Source organism: Chaetodon trifascialis, chromosome 1 (assembly GCF_039877785.1).
Source record: "Chaetodon trifascialis isolate fChaTrf1 chromosome 1, fChaTrf1.hap1, whole genome shotgun sequence".
In the NCBI taxonomy this organism is placed as follows: Eukaryota; Metazoa; Chordata; class Actinopteri; order Chaetodontiformes; family Chaetodontidae; genus Chaetodon; species Chaetodon trifascialis.
This window is the reverse complement of record NC_092056.1, coordinates 24,435,901-24,446,678: the sequence shown is the minus strand read 5'-3', so window position 1 is coordinate 24,446,678 and position 10,778 is coordinate 24,435,901. Positions and strand designations below refer to the sequence as shown.

The 10,778-nt window shown below is 41.8% G+C and overlaps 1 protein-coding gene across 2 annotated transcripts in view; it reads left to right on the top strand.

The window, feature by feature from the left end:
- Nucleotides 1–576: 576 nt before the first annotated feature.
- The window catches only part of adcy7 (adenylate cyclase 7), a 59,095-nt gene continuing 48,893 nt past the window's right edge, over nt 577–10,778 (top strand). Inside the window, exon 1 of one of the 2 annotated variants that reach the window (XM_070959551.1) lies at nt 577–711. The gene's annotated coding sequence lies outside the window, so the exon portion shown is untranslated. The remainder of the gene's footprint in view (nt 712–10,778) is intronic. The other variant, XM_070959469.1, reaches the window with a different exon arrangement.

Here is a 10,778-nt window from a genome sequence, read left to right as displayed (position 1 = left end):
GCAATAAACCCACCTTACTTACATTCTATATTTGCTCTACAGGATGTCATGCTCACTGCTGAGCAAGTTTAATCATCTGTGTGAAGACAGAGAAGCACATTTGATAAGTCCATGGTATAAACTTATTTTGTGTTGAAAACTTGAACGTACGGTTTCTTGCGCCCCCCCAGTTCCTCAGTGCTACAGTTGCGGGTTTTAAATGCAGTATATAAGCGCTGGTCTTGTGGTAGACTGACGAGAGAAAGGTGAAGAAAGTTAGCCGTGCCATCTGAATGTCCACTGACCATCTCTGTTCACTGCAGGAAGGCTTCAAAACCCAACTGTACTCATCTGAAACGTTTCTCTGCAGCTATTACAATTCATGCAATAAAAACAGTACAATTAAACCGCGTGTTGAGACACCTTCTTGCTTTGAGTTGGAGTGACTTTTTTTCCTCTGTTGGCGTTAATGGTTTATTCTAATGACATGAAATTTGACATGGAAAAGTGGCGTTTCAGTAGAATTAAAAAACAAAACGTGAGAACTGCCGGTAGGCGCGCGCGTGAGCGTGTGTTTGACAGAGATGGAGGAGGGGCGTCTTCGCTCGTAGCAGCGCGCGGACTGACAGTTGGAGAGGAGCACGGGGACCACAGCACGCGCTCCTGATATATATTTACAGGTCATCACCATAGCTAGATTTATCGACGCGGGGCTTTATTTAAGTCTGTCAGGTAAGACACCAAAACTCTGTTGGATAGAAAATAATGGAGCTTGGTACAAACTTTGCCTAAAATCCTTGTGTCAGCTGCCACACCGCTCAAGGGAAGGTTAATTGGTGCCTCGTTAGAACAAAGCCAGTTAAAAAGACGGACGTCTTAGCTCAGAAGTTTTCAACCCTGTCTAGAGGTTTATATTTGGGTCGAGGATTGTACCAAATGTGCACAGTTTGACGGAGTTTGTAGATAAATATGACGTTTTTCTCCTGGGCTTTCGTGCGGCGTGAAAATCCCGTTCACCTGGCTGCTCTCGTCAGCCCTAGTCTGGTGCTGAGTTGGGTGCGTTTCGGGTGAGTTAAGCTAGCATTAACCGAGCATTCAGCCAGTGAGGCGACTGAGCACCGAGCTGCCGGTGTGGTGTGTACCTCACTTCGACCTTCACAGTTCAAAATGCGCTGTCTCACCGTGAACTTGATGTAGACTTGTTCGTTAAATTGTAGCTAAAAGAAAAATGGCTAAACTGTGAGCATTCAGCGAAAACCAAATCCATTATGAGCTGAAAACAGTCAAAACATGTGCCATTTTCCTCACAAACGTACGCGTCCCCATTAAAACAGATTATCCCTGATGCAGCGGAATATGTGTGAAGCTATGGTGGTGCTTCCTGTGCGGGCTGATGACTTTCTGACACATTTCTTCAGTGTGTGCGTCCAAATGGATGTGCTGAGGCTCTTTGCACTTCAATACAAGTCTGCTTGTGTTGTCTTTTGTTGGTGACTTGGTGTTCCTCCAAATAAGCCTGACCCCAAAATATTTTTAGGCCAGGAAATGATCTTCTTCTTTTTTTCTTTTTTTTTAAACAAGTATGCAAAATTTGCTGCTGCTTCGATGCTGATTTGAAAGAGTTTATTTCTTCATATCTCTACCTGGAACATTATGCTCATGGGCTCAACAGGAGTCTGACAGCCTGCACCCTCTCATTTCAGAGTCACTTTGTAAGAACTGACACATAAAACAGGAGATTTTGGACAAAAGAAATGTCAAAGAACCCTAAAAGTTCCCGTTTAACTGCAGCTGGCACTTTACTGGTCTTTTCTTCAGTCGTTGCTTCACAGATGGCTTTAATGTTCAGCAAGTGAAGTTTTTAAAGTCAAAATTGTTTGACTTTGTTGATGGTTAGTAACCACAGAGCCGCTGCCTGCACTGTGCAGCCTGCCATGAGATGGCATGGGAAGGCAAAGTCAGTCGCTTTTAATGAATTCAAAGCAAAGGATCATTAATCTCAAATGGTCAATTCACCCAATTTAGAAATAAAGTCTCACTTATTCCTTGTAGATGGTTATGGTTTTGTATGTCCACATTTTGCAGCGTCGACTTCTCAGACTTCTGCTTTAATACCAGTAAAACATTTTGTTAATGTTATCCACAGCAATGAAAGTTGCTCAGAATAATCCAGACCTCGCTGTCAACAGTGTTCATTTGGACTATTGTCTGTGAAGAAAGAGTCAATTTGCTGTTTGTTATTTATGTCAGCACATCACAGTGGCTCCAAGGTAAATGGGCTTATATTGTTGTTGTGGAGGTGACAGCCTGACTGTTTTCTAAGTGGACAACACTGGCTCTTGAGATCAATATTTTTATGAACCCTGCAGTGTTCACAGTTTTTTATGTATGTAGTTGCAAGCTTGTTGATCTTACCAGCGCAAATGCAGAAATTCAAGCACCAGATGCTGTTTTAGGACCAGAGGTCATAATGGTTGGATTTTACTGAACAACCATGCAGCCAAATCGTCCACCTCTTGTTAACTGTTGCTTTTATTCTATTTAGTAGCATACGTACGTTTAAGTGCTCACATACACGTCATGATACCACAACACAATATGTAAACTGCAGCCACTCTGCTCTGTCATGTGGTACAGAGCTGCAACTAATGATTGTTTTCATTATCAGTTAAGGTGTCAGTTATTTTGCCAGTTAAGTGACTATTTTTTCGTTTTTAACATGTGAAATCAAACCCATCGTATGGCATATGATTTATTCACTAAAAAAAAAAAAAATGCTGATTAAAGCTGTTTGCTCAATCTCAGTAGCTTTTGTTGTTTGTACTGTGAACTGTTTCATGGTTGCAAAGAACAGAAGAATGAAAAATACCGAACCCAGGGATTAGACGATAAAAGCATCCTTGCCACTGTAACACAGCGCACATTGATGCATTTGGCCTCACCATTTGCATAAGGACATGTTATCATTTGGATGATTACATCACTAATCCCCTTGTCACTTCTGCCCCAGTAAATGGACGTAGTCTATGGGGTTACCAGTGGCTGCTTTTCTGTGATGAGCGCAGAGCTTCACTTTCATTATCTAGCCATCATAAGATATTGAAGTCAAATGTACTTAAATAGTGAGTACAGCAAAATTGTCACAAATGTCTCTGAGCAGCAGTACACTGGGTTAAACAACGAATGAGATAGCAAGCAGGGCATTGGTTTTGTGGTATGGAGCAGCAGGCTACCAAGACTATATATTCTTGGTCATGGATCAGCGGGTCAGCACAGTGCCTCGGCCCTTTCACAGAAAAGCTGTAATCTGAATTGTGACACATACATTGGCATTTGCCATTGGTGTGCAATTATCCATTGTGATGCCGTGATGTATCTCATTCTGGCACGATGGGAAGCTTGTTGTGATTGTGCATGTTATGAGAATAATTTTACAGTTTGATGGATCTGGACAGGCGCAGTCTGTCGGGGGGTGTGCGGCAGAGACACATGTGCTCCCAAAAAACCCTGGAACAGATCCGTACTGTTCAGAGTGACGACAGAGTCTACTATCCTCATCGTTGTTTTGTGACGAGTCTCTTAATAACCAGTGGTAGAGTTGTTTTGTGTTTCTTTTTCCTCTGTCATGCAGCCTCAGCTGACCAGGCAGTGGTGCCCAAAGTGAGGTTTAAGTACTTCCAGGGGTCTGTAAGGCTTTGTCAAAAACCGAGCATTTTTTTTAGAGACTCTTTAATTTTCAGATTACATATGAACTGCCTGCACTGTTATGTTCCACCCAGAGTAAAAGCAGTGATGCATTTGGAGTCCCTGGCACACAGTGGATCAGATCTTATAGGTTTTTGTCTGATGTGCATTCATTTAGACATCTTTATTGTCAGTCTGAGGCCCTTGGTGCACTGTTTACCTGACCAGGCTTTGGCCATGGTTGCTGAGTAACAGTTGCTTTTCTCTTCTGAACCAATGAAGGAATAAGAAGCGTTTGGTCTGTTTAGTTTGACTCCTCTTGACTTTTGTCACTGTTTTACAAAACAAACCCATTAGTGGTCCAATTTGTTGTTTTTATACATCATCACTGGTGCTAAAGAGAATGCTGCCCACCTGTGTGGCTTACCTAAACATACACACACAATTCTGCCAAACACACATACATTCAGTGTGCATACTGCCTGTGTGCTTGACAGTGACTTTGACAGGAAACATGGGGAACCTCCACAGGAAATGTGAATGTGACTACTTGTTGCAGGTTTTCTTGAGAGCTCGGGTTGACACCATCTACACAGATACACACACACACACACACACACACACACACACACACACACACACACACACACACACACACACACACACACAACTCTTCTTGTAATGCCTTCGATATCTTTCTTGCACTGCAGCTATCTGTTTCTCTTCTGTGATGAAGGTTTGGAAGAACTCCACCATCACAGATAAGCATGAGACCATAATCTGATTTGTGCAGTACTGCTGCAGTATTTTACATTCATTTTCTATCCTTCACATAAAAACACCATTCTGTCTTTTTCTATATGAAGCACTTAGTGCGTGCAGTTTCTTTGTTGTCAAGCACATTGATCTGCTCTCCTTTTAGGAAAGGTGTTATACAAATAAAGTTTATTATTATTATAAACCCCACCCACCTCCCAAACAGCATCATTTTCTAAGAATTATTTTGAAGTACATGTGTGGTCTATCACACACGCACACACACACACACACACACACGCACACAGAGGCAGGATTGCTTAAATAATAGGCATTTGCTGTTGTCATTAGAGCCAATGCTGTTTTCTAAATGCTTCTAGCCACTCATAAAGCTGACAATTTCACCAATTTTTACCCTCTCCCCCATGTTCTGTGTCTTTGTCTCTCATCTTTCTGCCTTGCTTTCTCTGATCCACTTGTAGCCAGGCTCCCTGCTCTCTCTCCACCTCAGGCTTGAAATGAGAAGGGTTCCTCTTGGTGGACAGTGTGCTAATCCCCAAACACTCACTGGGGACTAATCGGACTCATTAACTCTGACTCTGGTGCTTCCAGCCAGAGATCAGCACTAATCCTGCTTCAGTACAGCCTTTGCTGTGCATATAAATGCTCTCTCTTTTTCTCCTTTCCTTTGCTGTTTTTTCTTTTCCCATTCAAATTGAAGGAGACATCAAACTGAACAGAAAAAAAGGGATGTTACCTTCACCAAATGATTTTTCGATGGCGTAGTTAAGTTGCATAAGAAGACACAGTGGTCTGCTTTTAGCTTCAAACATCACCTCAAAATTATTTCTGACACAATGTATTCAGAATGCACTTTTGACAACACGTGTCACATCGGTGTTTAAAGTGGCAAGGATGTAAATACAGGCATAAAAACAGAGCAAAAACATTGGTCACCAGAACATCGGTCAGTGATTCATTTCCACCAAAATGTCTGGATTGTTTTTACACTGCTTAAGCTTGTTTGATCTATTTAAGGTGAACCTAACCTCATCTCAGTACTCACTGGTCTAAGTGTTTGAGGTTGGAGTGTAGAGTGAAGATGACCTTTACTTGGTTGATGCCTCTCTCCATCTCTCACTCCCAGGATTTCCCCCACATTGTGCTGTGAAATCGTAGGAAGCTTCCCCACTGTAGGCAAAATAACGAATACGAGTGGGACACAACTGGGCCTGGGTTCTCTAAAGTCACTCCAGGTTCAGAGGTTTCTGTCATTGACGTCATCAAATCTGCGGGAGACTCAGACTCTCTGTTTTAACTGTCCAATGGAATCTGAGCCGACATTATTTTTGTTTTTCTTTATGTTAAACGCTTGTTTTTCTTGCTTTAAACTATTGACAGTTTGAAAGACAAGATTCTTTGTGAGTTTGCAGCCATGCAAATTCATGCCGCTAAAATTAGTAACTTTAAACACAATCAAAACTGATTAAGAAAAGACTTGATTCCCCACAGTCAGTGAGTCCCACCCTAAAACCCTGCAGACACTATCATAACACATGCTGACAGTCTGATGGTCTGCCATGTTGCAAATTTCTGCAAGTTGATTTCAATTAAAAACAAATGTAAAGCACAAAACAATTGATGGCATAAGTATTCTCCCCCTAATATGATCATCACTAGTGCAGCAAATTGTTTTTCAGTCACATAATAAAAGGAGATTAAAGGCAGATCACTTGTTTGAAATGGTTTGTGCAAACCTGTGTCTGGAGGATCCAACATCTAGTCTGTAATTTCCCTGTTACACTATATTACAAAGACAAAGCACTGAATATCCCTAGGGGCAGTACAGTGACTCAGTAGTTGGCACTCTTGCCACTTTTCAAGAAACTTCTGGGTTTCATTTGTGTGTGTGTGGAGTTCTTCTCCATGTGTCTAGGGTTTCTTCAAGGGCAGACATGCTGGTTGGGTCAACTTTAAACTCTTTAAATTGTCCCCCAGGTGTTAATGTCAATGTATAGTACTCACCTCTTGTCCAGTGCATTCAGGGAGACACCTTGTATCATTTTGTCATTCATACTTTATTATTTGGCACAGACAACGGATGGACTGTTAAAACTTCTCTGTCCTCATCGTGTCACTAAAGTCCCGTAGGAGGGTTTGTGTTCACAGACCATGATATTGTTCCAAGTTTTACTTTTATTTACTATCTAACAAATGTGGTATGTGGTGATACCACTTAAAACTGTGCATCATTACTCACTGAATTATGTATGAAAGGATTTGAAATCACGTATCCCTGTTTGAACACATCAGTTTTTAGTCTTTTTAGGTAGCGTTTTAGGTGTACTTCAAAAAATGGTAGTACTGTAGCACCCTGTCTGTGTACATATATGCACCCTATGCTCTGTTCACATCACCTAACCTCTAATTTTAAGTCACACTTGTTCAAAACTCCCAATGTGTCTTGTTCAGGAAAACTCTTGAGTGGCCATCAAAGCTGCACCCTCTTTTACTTCTGCTGTTTGGAGAGGATCTGTGCTGCTGAGATGGGGTGCTTTAGAGTGCCATTAGAGAAATGCTTCTTCATCCTGTTGTCTATTAAATTGTTCAATTTCCTGGGCACCTTCCCTGCCCCCAGCCCCTTTGTCAAAACACTAATTACACTCTGTCTTTGGCAGTCTGGCGATAAAATGATTTTCCCTGTAAACACACACACTCAAAGTGAATCATTTATTAATAAGCAAAAATATACAATCAATCATACATTTCAGACTCCTAAATCAGGTTGTGCATAATATGCCTATAGTGCACTGGGATGAGACAGTGCATTGGCCCTAAGCTTCATGGAAACCTACGAAATAACTTTGCGTGGCTTACTTCTAGATGGAAAGCTGTGTCGAATGTTGCAGTGCCCTGCAGCCAGTATGAACTGATGCATGCCTCCTGTGAATGCTCGTTTGAGTGTGGATGGTGCAGATGTGTGGGTGTCTTGCTCGCTTTTTTTCCCCATTTCAATTTCTGTTTTTTGTGCTTGCTGTGGTTCAAGGACATTATGTAATGCTTATGAGAGCACCCCATCTGGAGAAGTGCCATTGAGATGCCGAGTTTGCAGAACTCACTTTGGAACGGAAAAGCGGCTTACCTGTGAAAGACATTAGTAACTGAGGACACTAAATGAAAAGATGCATTTGCAGTGCAGTGAGTGGACGGCTCTCAGGCATGAGGAAACTTTTTTTTTAGGCCATTTTGAAGATTTTTGGTGAGTGTTGATTTTTAAAGTTACATTGTTAATAATAATTGAATAATAATTGGTGTCACTGTAAATCTAAATTTACCCTAAAACATCACTTTTAATGTAGACCTAAATAAGGGTGATGTTTATAATTACACTGTTGAGTGAGTACACAAGGGTCTGCACTTGGATGTTGTTTCACGCTATTGTATGAGAGTCTGCATTCACTCTTTCAAAAATGTGTAGTGTTCGCATGGGAGACTCTCGGCACTTTGCTGCTTCAACAAGCCGCTCATTGTGCTCAGTTGGTTAATGAGTGATTAGCCAGGATTGGCTCTTTGGTAGACAACCTATCCAATGAATACAGTGGAGACTCTGAGATAATACAGAGATGTGTTAGTGGATTGAGGTTGGATGGCAGAAGGGCTCCACAATTCCAACTGCAATAGATACAGTTTGAAATGTATCGTATGGGGATGTCCTGAGCCAATCCTGAGGACCAGTTTTGGTTGTTGATTCCAGCGTAGTTTGATGCATTAGTGTTGGATGAAATAAAGCAGATCAAAATACGTTTCTGTCTTTACTGAACTTGTCTTTGTTCCACCTCAGACACACAGAGACATACATTTATGGCTTATATTTTAAAATGTCTTTTTCTCATTTCTCTTTTACTTGCATGATTTTCTTTTTAGCCCTGTTTTATGTTTTATGAGCATTGTTGGATAGAGTGTGAGAACATGAATTTCATTACCAACGACTGGTTCTTGTAATTGTGACAAAAGAACTTAAACATACACTGACTTGCTTAACTCAGACAGTAACAAATCTGTTATCTCTCGTCTTTTGTGACCAAAGATCAGTGAAAAAAAAATATTCAGCTAGCAGATTCTCAGTTTAGCCTGCGCAGACAATTGCTTTCTCCAATAACGGTGTGTAGAGCCAGAATATTTTCACACTCAACCGCTACCGCTACCACCCTGATTGAGACCCACATGTTGCCATATGGCACACCAACTGGGTGATAGCCTAGGACCAGCATGCATCACACAGTGTGTGTGTGTGTGTGTGTGTGTGTGTGTGTGTGTGTGTGTGTGTGTGTGTGTGTGTGTGTGTGTGTGTGTGTGTGTGTGTGTGTGTGTGTGTGTGTGTGTACACAAACCTACATGTGTTACTGGTCAAAAATATTCTTGGTTGTTAACCGATTGACGGTTAACCAGCTAGCCAGTTAATCATTGAGATCCTTTGAGGCAGCTAGGACACCAAGTGGTCAGGAGGAGGTAGATTTGCCGTTTTTCCTACCTTTGTACGTCTTGAAACGCGGCCATTCGACATTATCCTTTTGATAACAGCATTTGAGCTTCCCACCTGAGTGTGACATCAGGAAAATGGCTGTCGTGTGAATATGGTTTATTTGGAGGTTAATTTGGAGCATGTAGGCAGTTCACTGCGATCGGCTAGCGACCGGTCCAGGGTGTACCCCACCTCTCGCCCGTTGACAGCTGGGATAGGCTCCAGCCCCCTGCAACCCTGAAAGGGATACGCGGTATAGAAAATGGATGGATGGATGTAGGCAGTTCACTGGCATAACCTTATGTGACTTATGGAATAATCACTCTTTCACCTGTAGCACTGTTTATACTGCATTCTCGATATGGAGAGAATTACATGAACTTAAGACCGTGTCATCCTGGTTGATGAGTATTTGGCACTGTGGAAGTGGTAATGTATAGCATTTTAGTACTATTTGATAACTTGAAATCTTTGAAGAGGATCTCACATGTCATTCTATTAACCACAGACACTACAGATCCACATTACAGACAAAATTCTAACAAAATTAATCTCTTCCTCATTCTGCTGATGCACACTTTTGACCTTGCTATGGCAACCACTGTCTTTAAAAGATCTGCTTTCTGTTGCTGTCTCTCTCTCTCACACACACACAAACACACACTGCCTTTTGTGAGGCTGTTAACATGCTCCATTGCTGTCACCATTTGGGATGCAGGGGTCCAGTGGAGCGACTCAAAGCCTTAAGCTCAGATGTCACGCAGTCAATGCGATGCTTATTCTATTAATGACATATGGTTAGCCAGCCTATCCTGTAATACTATCCTGTCCTCCAGTTGATATGAGAATTGTACAAAAAAAGGCTTTGCTGAACAGAAATGATTTGTGTTATGCATTGAGTCTACATGCTCCTTACTTGGCAGTATTATGAGAGAAGGATTTCACCTTCACAGCCTTTACACCTCACAGCAGTTACTGCTGTTACTATGGCAGAAGCCACGTGTCCATAAATCAATAAGAAATGTTCAGGTCTTATCTGCATCAGTGCTTATCTGTCCTGACTAGATCAGTTTGTCATCACATAACTTAAAATCAGTGGTTGCTTTCATAACAGCATCCATCTGTGACTAATTGTGCAGTGGCTGCAGCTTCCCTTTTTATGAAGCTGTCCTTGCAGTGTTGTTAGGGAAATGAGTCACGGTTGCCAAGGAAGTGAGATGGTGTGCGGTCGACTGTATGTCACAGGGTACGGTTGGCCTTCACTGAAGAGGGCTCTCGGAGCACTGAAAACCTTTGCACTCGTTTGACGTTAGAGCTCTGTAGAAATGCATTCAGGTTGGGAGAAATGAAGAGAGAAATGGAAAGAGGAGAGCACAAAGGTGAACAGTGTAAAAAAGAGTGGGTGGGATGAATTTGTAGAGCTTGTGGAAAAATGTCTTTGTCTTTGTGCTGTCGGCTCATTTATTATCTTCTCAAACTTCAGGTCTTAAAACATGGTGCAGTCTGCTCAAGATGAATTGACAGTCAGATGTCAGTCAGGCAATGATCGCTGACAGTAATACTGAGCCAGAAGCTCTCTGTGTTCCTCTATCAAGTGAAGCCTGAAATGAAGCCTTGTTATGCAAGAAGGGTGTCCATGTGTGTCTCAGTACAAGGTGGGCAGAGTGGAAGCTTATGAACAATGGCATTTGGTGGTTTTAGCGAATTAGGGAATTTCTCATAAGCTGACTGCACAGGATACCCAAAGCTGCTTCTTTAAGCACTTTTAAGGGAAGTGTTTGCTAAAAGGCAGGTAGACAGCCACCACTTGAAAATCAATCTGACCATAAGTCATGTC